Below are 11,471 nucleotides of genomic sequence, written 5' to 3'. Positions count from 1 at the left end.
TTGCTATGCCCTCCTCCAGAGGATCTTTCCAATCCAGGGATTGAACCCACATCTCCCGAGGCTCCTGCATTGCAGGCGGAATGTTTACCGCTGAGCCACCTGGAAAGCCCAACCACCAGGATGTGCTTGTCAATTTCTTTCCCCACTTCTCCTTTTGGGAGCTCTTTAAGGCAAGTACGTGTCATGTCGCCCTTTGGTGCCTGCGTGCTTTGCACACAACAAACACAGCCTACGCTCAGATGAGTCCCTTTGTTTTTTAAGCAAATTACGTGTGAAAGAATGAATGCCTTGTGGCTATTGAGAATTCATAAAATAGCAACGCATAAATGAAAACAAGGCCAGTAATTGAGGGGACTTGGTACAGGCTCGAATCTTCTCACTAAATTATAGCTTTCGGCATTTCCTGGGTTGAGGGCATAAGGTTCCACATCCAGATCTTTCTAAATTCACAAGGATCCACCTCTCTGTCAAAAAACAAATGGCTTCTTTATGTTTTCTCTAGACGTGCTGACAAGCTCTAGAAGTCATCCACAAATTTTTCACCTTCTTTTGTCCTCTATAATTTCATTAATGGAAACATCACACATCTAGTGACGGTCCACCCCCTGTTATTCATAGTTCTTGTCCTTAGCTTTCTATTTATAAATTGATTAGAAGTTATATTGCAGTACTGTAATTCTAAGATTTCCTGTTTATAAGATTTTGAGATGATTTAGATGTATGTGCAGTAGTAAGAAATAATACAGAGAGAGCCACATGCCCTCCACTGCATGTCCCCCAACGATGCCTCCTTGCATGGTTAACACAATACAACTAGTGCAAAATAACAACCAAGAAACTGACACTGATGCAATCCATTGACCTTATTCAGATTTCACAATTTCACAAGCACACATCCGTGTGTCTTTCCTTTTTTCGGACAGTAGTTTGATGCTTTGCATGAAAACAGGTCCAGTTGTGCCATATGTTTCCCTACATGAGGGTCTCACCAGATCACTGGTCTTGGGAATATTTCCTCATTCAAAAGTCTATATTTGAGCAAAATGTGGATAAACTGTCACTATGTCCCAGTCCCACTGTATTTACAATTGTTAAAAGCAAAGCAACAGGCTCCAAATAGAGTCATTTATGCTAAGCCCCATGTCACCAAGCCATGACTTAACTTATTTACAGTTTTGGCTCTCTCAGAAATGGAATCTTGAGTCAATCAGTTGGGAACCATCTGATCAGCACTAGTTAGGTAAACTGTCCAATAGACCCCGGACAATTCCTAAAGGAAAGTAACCCTATCATAACCAACATGCTTTTTAGCTTAATAGTTCTTTCTGTTTCTGCCTCTGTCTGTCCATAAAGGTCTTTCACTTTGTACAGATCCTCAGAGCTCTTTTCTATCTGCTATATTGAGGCTGCCCGATTATAATGGATTTTTGCTCAAATGAACTCTTAAAATATTTAATAGGTTTCAGTTTATCTTTCAACACATTTTATCTCAAAGGACAATTTTTTTTCTTCAGTCTGAGGAAAATTCTTAACGGTAATGTCCTTTTTAATAACACATTGTGAAATGTCTAAACAGGGGGAAAATGAGTAGAAACGGATTGTACACTGCTGATTTTTAACTATTATACACCCGCTAGCCTCTTTCAACCCACCAATGTTGGGCAAGTTTCCTCTGACAGACATTTTTAACTCCAGCATGTAGCTCAAAAAAAACTTGAGGTATGACCTTCAAAAGAACCAAAGCTCGTCTCTGGTATATCATGATTTTTATTATGACTTTAACTAGACTAAAAAAAGAAATCCTAATATTAAAAAAAAAAAAAGCACTTAGGGTCATTGAAACTCTCCTCTTATGATTAGCTATAAAAATATGCCCATTTCAAACATACCCTGAAATAGTAACAGAATCAGCATGTAGTTCAATTCCAAGAATTCCAAGGGTGTTTTTCCACTTACATTAAAATGCACTGCAATGAAGAAATTATGTGAACACCATTTAAAGCTTTACAAGGAAACTCTTTAAAATTGATAGTTATAAGTGTTTACAATACAAATTCAAAGTGATTGCATGATGATTAGCACTTGCTTACATGTCTCTTAAGAAACCACACAATCTGATTTCAAACAGCAATCTCTTTGAATACTTGACCTTGATGAGCTTGATGTGGATTTTGGTGATAGGACTTTATAAATCTTTATTATCATAAAGTGACAGGTGGTGGCTTGTCACTTTCTAGTATTTTTGCATTGGGGCAACAATGGGAAATCTATCTACTAGTAGCCTAATTTTGATTCCAGGTAGCAAGTTAGTGATTTCAGGGGTAACAACAACAATAATACTTGATATTTTTGAATGTTTAGTATGTGCAAGAAAACGTTATAAACAATTTTCTTGGAATTAATTCTATTAAATCCTGCGATTTTTTTTTTAACAGATCCAATTATTGTGTTCTTTGAAGGGAACCTAGGATTAAGTTCTAGCTTGTTGTTTCTATCTAATGGTGACTCCTTAATTTCTGCACAATTTCCTATATGCAAGTTCTCCACTCCAGCCTCTAGATGGAGCTCAAGGCCGCTTCACCTGAAGGCATGCGTTGGATATGAGCCCATGAGTCTAGATAACTGAAGATGTTCTGGTAAGGGCCATCGTAATGCAAACGACACCTGCTTAGATGAATGAGGGCTTTCTCGATGGCTCAGCTGGGAGAGAATCCACCTGTGATGCAGAAGACAGGGTTCAGGGTTTGATCCCTGGGTCAGGAATATCCCCTGAAGGAGGGCATATCAACCCACTCCAGTATTCCTGCCTGGAAAATCTCATGGACAGAGAAGCCTGGCATGCTGGTGGTCTTTCTGGATATTCAAAATGCTCTAAGATAAATTATAATGATCCTTAAAGGAAAAGAAAAAAAATTACAGGAGACAGCAGGTGGAGAGATGGTTACAATTACACAATTTTAACACTTTCTATTAACTAATAGAAAGAATTTCCTATAGAGTTTACTGCAAAGTAACAGCCTTATTTTTCTTTCCTATAAGACTATTAAAACAGGTATGGCATGTCCTTTTCTATGATGACTCTTAAAGAATCTTTCTAGAATCATAAGTCTACTGATTGATACTAGTGGAATATGCTATTTCCTAGGATAAAAATCTGAAATATTTTGGAACACAATCTAGATATTTCAATTTGATATTTTCTGGAACAAAGTTCAAGGATGATACTGGATAATTTTTGGACAACTTTTACTGGTCCCTCTTCAGAAGCCCAAGATAACTACAGGATTACATTTCCTTGAAGAAATATTTATATATTTCTTCAAGGAAATATATATATATATATATACATTTCTAAGATATATACAAAAAAGTAACTCTAGAGACCAGTGACATAGCTGCTTGGAACTGAAAGCAGCTCACTGACGTAAAGAGTAATGGGTGACTAGAATATGAAAGATACACCAAGTCTGTATGGAGAAATAGATACTGTCTTCCAGGAGTACTGTATGTCTAAAGTTCACACAGCAGTTTAGCCTGCAATAAGCAAAACTGTTGAGAGTTTGCTAATAATGTTGAGATGCTGGGTATGAAGCTTCTGTCCCACTGGAGTGGATTGCCATTTCTTCCTCCAGGGGATCTTCCCGACCCAGGAATCGAACCTGTGTCTCTGGCGTTTCCTGCATCTCACTGAGGCAAACCTCAGCATGGGCAGCCTTGCTGTAGCTCCACCAGCAATAGCAGCAGACTCAGTCTGCGGTGTGGATGTGGATTCTAAGCAAGCGGTTACAACAGCAGCAGCCCAACCTGGCAGATCGTCAGATCCTAGGAGATCTCTCAGTAGCCCTGTCCTCAAGTGTAGCTTGGGGAGCTATTTCTAAAGGATAAATCTAGAATCCATTTTTCTTTTTTTTTAACATTAAAAATGACTTTGTAATCCATTTAATACCCTGCAATAAGTCCCTGTATGCCTTAAACAGCCAGAGTAGATTCTTTCTCTGCAAATCATATTGTTAACATCATCACTATTCTCATTAGAAAACATGGTAAGCACTGGGAAGAATTCTATTTTCTAAAATTCTAGGTTTCACCTGAACACTGAAATCTTTGACCACAGATACTGATAGCGGTTTCCTTGAAGTGAGTCGCTCATTCCTTTCATTTTCAAGAAAATAGCTGTCAAATACATAAGTCTGATAACCATAGTTTCCATTACATGTGTGTGTGTGTCTGTGTGCACACTCAGTCGTGTCCGACTCTTTGTGACCCCATGGACTGTAGCCCACAAGGTTCCTGTGTCCATGGCATTTTCTTGGCAAGATTATTGGAGTGCATTACCACTGCCTCCTCCAGGGGATCTCCCCGAACCAGGGATCCAAACCACATCTCTTGCATCTCCTGCACTGGCAGGAAGATTCTTTATATGGAGTCACCTGGGAAGCCCCAGTTTAAATCAGTTATTATTTTAAGTAAAATTAGTATTCCAAATATGACAAAAACAAAACAATAAAACCCCAAACAGCTGATGTAGCTCTTAAAGCAAACAACCTCTCAAGTATTCCCCCTTCCCCTGGAGACACCCATCAGATATCAGAAGTGCTTTATGTACACTTTCTATTAATATTTTGTCATACAGACTATTATAAAGCTGTATATTCATGACTTGAGATTTAATTGAATTAATGCTTTTATTGCTACTGCTTCATCAAGTATAATGACTGCCAGGACATTTTGGTGTCTTGATTCATGCTGAGCCACCAGTTGTTTTACCATCATTGCTCTTGTGTGATCATAACTGCAAATGTCAACAGAGTGAAAAGCAATTAACATCTTAATATTATTATGAAAGGAGTTTTTACCTGATGGACCCCCTGAAAGAATGTTGAGGACATTCAGAGGTTCACAGGCCACACTGTGAGTACAGCTAGTCTACTTCTATGTACAACTGTGCCAACACTTGGGATTGTGTACAATTCTGGCAATTTTTTGCAGAACTCAAACAATTCCAATATTTGTTTATGATGCATAGTTACTTTCAATTATACCTTTAATTATTTTCAATCTTGTGATATCTGATTTCATCCTACCAAATGAAGAGTCACTAAAGCTGTTCAACAAGAAGCCCCTGAAGAGTCAGTGTGGTTAATTCACAAAGGGAGGTGTTGGGAGAGATGCTAGCTGGGAGAGCTGTTATTTCAGGCTTTTTTTAATAGATATATTTTATATAAAAGTTGTCCAAAATTATAATTTTGATTGTAATTATTAAACAGATTTTATCCTGTGTTGTTTTTATTTTTAAATTACACAGTAAAAATGGAACCCAAATTATCACAATTCCTAACATCAAGAAGAGGCAATCAATTAAAATAGAAAAATTGTACCAAACACTTTTTTCCCCTAAAATCATGAGTCCTTCTTCACCTTACTTGTAGCTTAGCTTCCACTCAGCCATTTATTAGATGCCTAAGGGAACTCCTTTCTAAAGAAAAGGAGGCTTTGGACTTTTACCCCATTGATGTCATTATAGAAGAGATATTTTAAAGAGTACATTCTAAGACTACAGTTAATAGAAAACGGAACTTTAAATTCCTTGCTTACTAAATCAAGAAATCCCAGCCCAAAGAGTTCAGAAATTTCTTTCCTTTTCTTTCAATCTCAGTTATAATCTTTTGTTTGTTTGTTTTTCTTTTCTCAGACAGGATGAAAGAGGCCTGGAGTCCTTTAGAGGATTTTTCCATTAACATAATTTTTTTTCCTATTTGGTATATAAGGAAACTAAGATGTTTATAAGGAAAAAAGATGCTTAAATGCTAAATGACTTTCACAATCAAGAAGTTTAAGTTTTCGATACCTTTTCAAAAATTTTGTATCTGGATCTTTAAAAATAGCTGGCTAAAGAGACAAAGGAATAAATAAATGAAAGAAGATACGTACAATCCAGTTACTTTTTGGTAGAAATCAAGTCACCATTTTTTTCCCTAATGTATAGACAAATTATTTCAGACCAAATATCATCTTTATTCCATTTCAATCTTCTGACATCTAGTTTTTTTCACCCTCACTGGAAGAGTCATTCAAACTTTACTCCTCAAGCACCTACTGAAAGAGTAAATGTTGTTAATTCTCAAAGTCAAATTTAGTTTAACCAGAGAAGCAGTTACCAAAGTCTTTTTGTAATTGATGTGTTTCACATAAAAACAACATTTCCTCCATTCATGGGCTTTTAACATAAAAGGAATTGCATTTGTATGAAGACTACAATTTGCTGGTAATTTTTCATCACAACTGGAGTCCTTTATCTTCTGTCAATCAACATTGGGAAGCAGAGGAGGGTTTTATCGAGGCTACTTTAAGCAACAGAGGAGGTCCAGAGCAGCCTTTAGGAAGACAACGCAGTAAGTGTTTATGTCTTCCTTTATGTGTGCTGTCTAAACTGAAATGTTTTTCCCAATATTAGACAATCTTGTATTGTTATAAACAAATTGTAAATCACAGAGGGTGAGTTATCAAAATGTAGAAACTGGACTTTAATTGTACACACTTATTCACTCAGTCTAAATTTCATGTTAGAATATAATGGAGATTTAATTACTTATCAATAACCTTTGCCTGCTGTATATAGCCTTTCTCCAACAACATTCATGAAAAAAAAAATATGTATAGTTCTTTATTTTCCTTATCCTGAAAAATGTATTGTGAGAGTTCTTAAGAACCGTAAAACACAATGCCTACACAATAAGAAGGAAAACTAATCTCGACCATTACGTCTTCAGTTGTACGGAATAGCATTTCTGTGCTTCAGAATTAATTTGTGTTTGTTGAGCATGTGATGAGATCAAAACGAGTCATTCAGTTCTCATTAAAGCTTAGGGCTATTACAAGGAAGGAAGGTTACCATTCCTTGCATTGAAAACACTGTTTTATAGATAAGGAGACTGAAATACAGACAGGTTAGGTAACTTTGTCAATTCTTCTTAGTACTATAAAAGAAAAGCAGAAAATGGGATATTATCAAAAAGATCATTCATTCTTTCTGCCATACCACATTCTAAATCAATTCAATTTACAGATTCTTATTATTTCCTTCCATAATCTTTGAGATAGCAGGAATTGATCCAGAAGATGAGAGGGATAAGAACCAATAAATCAGATGTGAGAGTATATGCAAATCAACTGGAGTATAAAACAACATGGCATACTGAAACACACTTGGGTCTCCTCAGCAGGCAGGGGAGCAAGAAGTGGATGTTGGATTGAGGTATGGAGGACTGTGTTCTGGAGTTGCCACTTTACCCTGAAACCAGCTATATATATAGGAAGATACTTGCAGATCTTAAGCAAGAAGGTGACATAATCATATATGGCCCATATGCTGTGTGCATACTTTTAAAATTTTTCCTAAGAACATCATGGCAAGTGTGTGAAGGTAACTTTTAGAGTGATGTGATAAAGACAAGAGCTGTTATAGCAACCTTGAGGAATGTATAGAGTCAAACCAGTATCTTTGTGATATTTAAAGAGGAGCATTAGAGGGGCATGTATAGAAAGTCACAGGAGAAAGAGAGGATTTAGAAAGAATCCATAATTTCTCACTTGAACAATTGGGTCATATTATCATTACCTGGGATGACCTGTAATATATGTGTTAAAAACTTTTTTGTTTTCAGTAAAGATTATTTATTCAATTTTGAGCATGCCAAATGTGTGGAATATTTAGAGGACAATACCAAACACATGGAAAGTATTAAAAATATTTGTTCAGTGAATCATAGCCATAAAGTCTGGGATGAAAATATAAATTAAAAAAAAATATATATATAGAAATAAAAAAGTTAGTAATGAGATTCTCTTAGAGAGATTGCATAAAATAAGAAAGAAAGAATAAATATTTCTTAAGAAATTATAACTTTTAAGGAACAAAAGTTTCAAGATTAAGACTGGGGGTCACAGAAATTAAGGAGAGAGACTCCTGGAAGTAGTCCAGGTCACATAGCTAGAGAATGGCAGAGCCAGAAACAAAACTCGTGTTTCTTGACACTTTGACTGTGAATTTTCCTTCACTACACATGACCTTTTACTTCTACCAGAATTTTAATGTGCTTCTCAGAAATATAATTTGTTCACTCATTCATTCATTCTTTTATCCAGCAAACATTTATCTCATGTACCTAATACTTCTCGAGGCTGAAGTCATAAGGATGATAAAAGTTCCAGGAGCTTTTATTAACAAATATGCCTGACAAACCACTGGATTTGTAAAATGAATATAAAGCTTAATGCCACTAGTACTTATTTCTCTTTGTCATCAATGTAAGGTTAGTTTGGAAACCTGAATCAGTCTACACACAGGTTTCCTCACCTCTCATGAGAAGTTTACACACACAAAAAAGATCTTAGGTCAAAAATGTTCCTTTCACTCTATAAAAAAGCTAAAGTAGGAACATCCTATACTCTCTTGCTTAGCTGGATGCATCTTACATTTTGTGTCAATGTATTGTTGATTTAGTTCATTGGTTCATTCATCTGTTTTCTCTTTCAGCGTACATATACTAAATATCTTCTGTGTGTCATTGACTGAGCTAGTCTCTAGCATCACTCTGAGGACCTAAAGAAGGACAAGAAACTCTTGGGAGAAAGTCATGTTTGTTGTTTACCTTTCAGCAAGAGCAAGAAGAAATCAGACTGAAGAAAGAGGCTTGCTGGGCAGGATACAAATCCACGCAAAAAGAAGAGGCCTGATGTGGAGACTGTGGGAAACTGAAGCATTTCTGTATGTAATTGAGGGAAGATGAAGTATAAAGTAAGCTAAAAAATAAAAACAACACAGAGCATGATTAAGCCTAAGTGCTAAATTAAGGAGATGGCACTTTATTACGAATGTGCAGAGCGCTCTTAGGGGAGTCTGAGCCCGGAGGGACAGTCCGATTGGCATCTTAGTTTCTTCTGTGTGGCATCTGAGGCGAGGTTGGCCCAGAGGCAACACAGACCGGAGGCAGAGAGAGCAGTTGGGATGACACTTACAATTTCGTTACCTCGTCATTTATCCGGAGGGGTAAATTACTTTGAATTATCGTCATCAACATCTTCGTGAGTTCCAGCCATGACATTCCAATCAATTATGACTAAGGACATGACTGTTATTTGGGGTTCCTGGGAGATCTCTCTTAATATCTTGAACTTACATCTTTCAGCAGACACAAGAAGCACAGCGGTTCAGACATTCTCTGGGCAGAGAATAAAACACACAAATAATGGGATAAGAGGAAAGAGGCATTAGCTGATGGCTCCAAGGGTAGAACTAGGATATATCACTCTGTTGACATCAGTATAGTTTAGAGAACAATGCCATTATGTGCTGATAGCGACAGTGACAGAATTAATTAACTCTCCTCCAAATCTAAAGAACATGCGGTATCATGTAGATATTATATAGAAAATAGATTTTGATGGATGCCTCTTCAAACGGCTTACTGGATCATCTATCTGCATTGGAGATCCAGAGTTAACAACTGACTCATATATTTCACTCTTACCAACTGGTTCCTTCAGGGACTGAAAGGTCACAGTTTTGCATTTGTTTTCCCTAGTTTATTCCTAATGGTAAGTTGCTAAAGTGTTAAACACCACACTAATACTTGCTTTGTTAAATACAGCCTGGTGACACTACCAGCTCTCTTGACTTCATCAGACCTGCCCTTTTTTCTAGCCTCTCGACAACCCTAACTTTGAACGAGTTTTGCACGAGTCTAACTTCTCAGTGTTACATTCACACTGTCGTACTTTATCAGCTTCTACATATCATCGTCACTTCCCATGAGTCTGTAACTTGCTCCTGATTACTTCCTTTGGTTCTCACTATAGACAACGTAGTTACCCAGCCCAGTTGTAATGGGCCTGCTCTTTTACCATTAGACTGCTTTAAATCAAACCTACCAGGGATTATGTGCAACTTTATGATTTCACAGTTAGAAAGTTTCTGTGTGCAATCTTACCAGATCCTTCGAATTATCCCATAAAGAAGGTCTTATTATAACCTTTACGTAAATAAGGAGTGAGTGAAAGAAGTAAAGCAACTCATTTTAAGATGGATTAGGGAGAGGACAGGGTTCAAATCCTTAAACTTCTGCTTGGCTAATTATGAGACCTAGAGTCATTCTTCTTCCCTGAGACTCATTTTTCTCATTTCTTTGAGACTCTCAAAATTTTATAAATTCAGGAATACTAAGTCATCACTTCCTTTCCTATAATGTTAGGTTAAATATGAGTTTATGTCATATGGTGAGCCTCTTTCCTTTGTCTTAAGGAAATATAAGTGGATTTAAATTTTCAAAGCTATTTTTGAGGACTTAAGAGGCAAGAGAAGGCTGAGCACCAAAGGACCAATGCTTTCAAACTGCGGTGCTGGAGAAGACTCTTGAGAGTCCCTTGGACTGCAAGGAGACCAAACCAGTCAATCCTAAAGGAAATCAACTTTGAATATTCATTGAAAGGACTGAAGCTGAGGCTCCGATACTTTATCCACCTGATGTGAAGAGCTGACTCATTGGAAAAGACCCTGATGCTGGGAAAGATTGAGGCCAGAAGGTTAAGGGGGCAACAGAGGATAAGATATATGGCATCACCAACTCAATGAACATGAATCTATGCAAAATCTGAGAGATAATGAAGGACAGGGAAGCCTGGTGTGCTACAGTCAATAGGATTTCAAAGAATCGGACACTACTGGATAACTGAACAACAGCAACAAAGAGGCAAGGGAGAATCAGAAACTATGATATTATACAAGAATTGTTTTCACATATTAGGACTTTTGTTGAGGCAACTGAAGGAATTGATGATTAACTATAGGTAAACCTTCATGCCTCATATTTTTCCTTAATTCAAAACAACCAAAGAACCAAATAAACACAATCTTAATAGAAATACATTTTTTTTTTCCTTGCAAAATCCTTTTGGTGGCTGATATTCAATTTATATAGTTGAAAATTCTGGAATTGGGACTTCCTTGGTGACTCAGATGATATAGAATTTGCCTGGAATGCAGGAGACCTGGGTTCAATCCCTGGGTCAGGAATGTCCCCTGCAGAAGGTATAGGCAACCCACTCCAGTATCCTCTCCTGGAGAGTTCCATGCACAGAGGAGCCTGGTGGGTTACAGTCTATGTATCACAAATAGTAGGACATGACCCAGCAACTATTTTGGTTGAAGGAAGGTTTAAAGGGCAATTTGACACTCTGGCTGCCACATTCCTTTTGTGTAAGACAGCAGGAAATACTTTAAAAATACAAATTCTGGGACCAGACTGCCTGCATTTGAATTCTGGCTCTCACTTATTAACTGCATAAATGTGCATTGTCAATCAGGAAAGACAGAGAATCCCCCATGCCTCGGTTTCCTCATCTATAAAATGGGATGATCAAGCAGTGTCTCATTTTAGACTCCTTGTAAGAGTTATAAGCAGCCAGCAGGGTAA

General features: G+C 37.2%; 1 long non-coding RNA gene across 1 annotated transcript; it reads left to right on the top strand.

Moving 5' to 3' along the window:
* The first annotated feature begins 9,153 nt into the window (after window positions 1–9,153).
* LOC145510311 (uncharacterized) lies at window positions 9,154–10,924 on the top strand. The gene is made up of 2 exons (XR_014056951.1): window positions 9,154–9,597; window positions 10,301–10,924. It is a non-coding gene; the product is annotated as an uncharacterized LOC145510311 (long non-coding RNA).
* Window positions 10,925–11,471: the final 547 nt, after the last annotated feature.

This window comes from Giraffa tippelskirchi, chromosome 6, assembly GCF_054371585.1.
Source record: "Giraffa tippelskirchi isolate mGirTip1 chromosome 6, T2T-mGirTip1v1.2.pri, whole genome shotgun sequence".
NCBI lineage: Eukaryota > Metazoa > Chordata > Mammalia > Artiodactyla > Giraffidae > Giraffa > Giraffa tippelskirchi.
Note: the sequence above shows the minus strand (reverse complement) of the source record. Positions and strands in the feature narration are given on the sequence as shown.